This window comes from Egretta garzetta, unplaced genomic scaffold (genome assembly GCF_000687185.1).
Source record: "Egretta garzetta isolate BGI_Z169 unplaced genomic scaffold, ASM68718v1 scaffold92, whole genome shotgun sequence".
In the NCBI taxonomy this organism is placed as follows: Eukaryota; Metazoa; Chordata; class Aves; order Pelecaniformes; family Ardeidae; genus Egretta; species Egretta garzetta.
Window position 1 is genome coordinate 15897 of NW_009258790.1, and position 436 is coordinate 16332.

Genomic DNA, 436 nt, shown 5'->3' on the forward strand with positions numbered 1-436 from the left:
TCCCCCCCAAAGGCGGGGGTTGCTGCCCCCCCACGGGGCCCCCAGCCGGTGCTCAGCCGCACGGTGGCCCCGGGGGACTCGGACGGGCCCAGCCACGCTGCGGGAGCTCCCCGGCTTTTCGTTCCTTGGGGGTTTCTTTGCTTTGTAGATGAATCAAAAGGGAAAGGGGAGCTCCGGGCCCTTCATCAAGGCTGCAGCACCTCCGTCCTTGGCCCCAAACCGCAGGTAAGGGGACAGAAAAATACTGAATTTTGGGGAAGTGAGCCCCGGTCACCCAGGAAATGTAAACTCCCGGGAGAGCGTGAGATGCTCGATGCAATCCTCACTGAATCCCGCGTCTTCAAATTCAAGGAAACCCCCCCCCAAATTTTGCAGAATGCATTCAAGAGCCTCGTAACAGTGGCACGTCTCTGCGGCCGCGCTGGGGCAGCGCCCG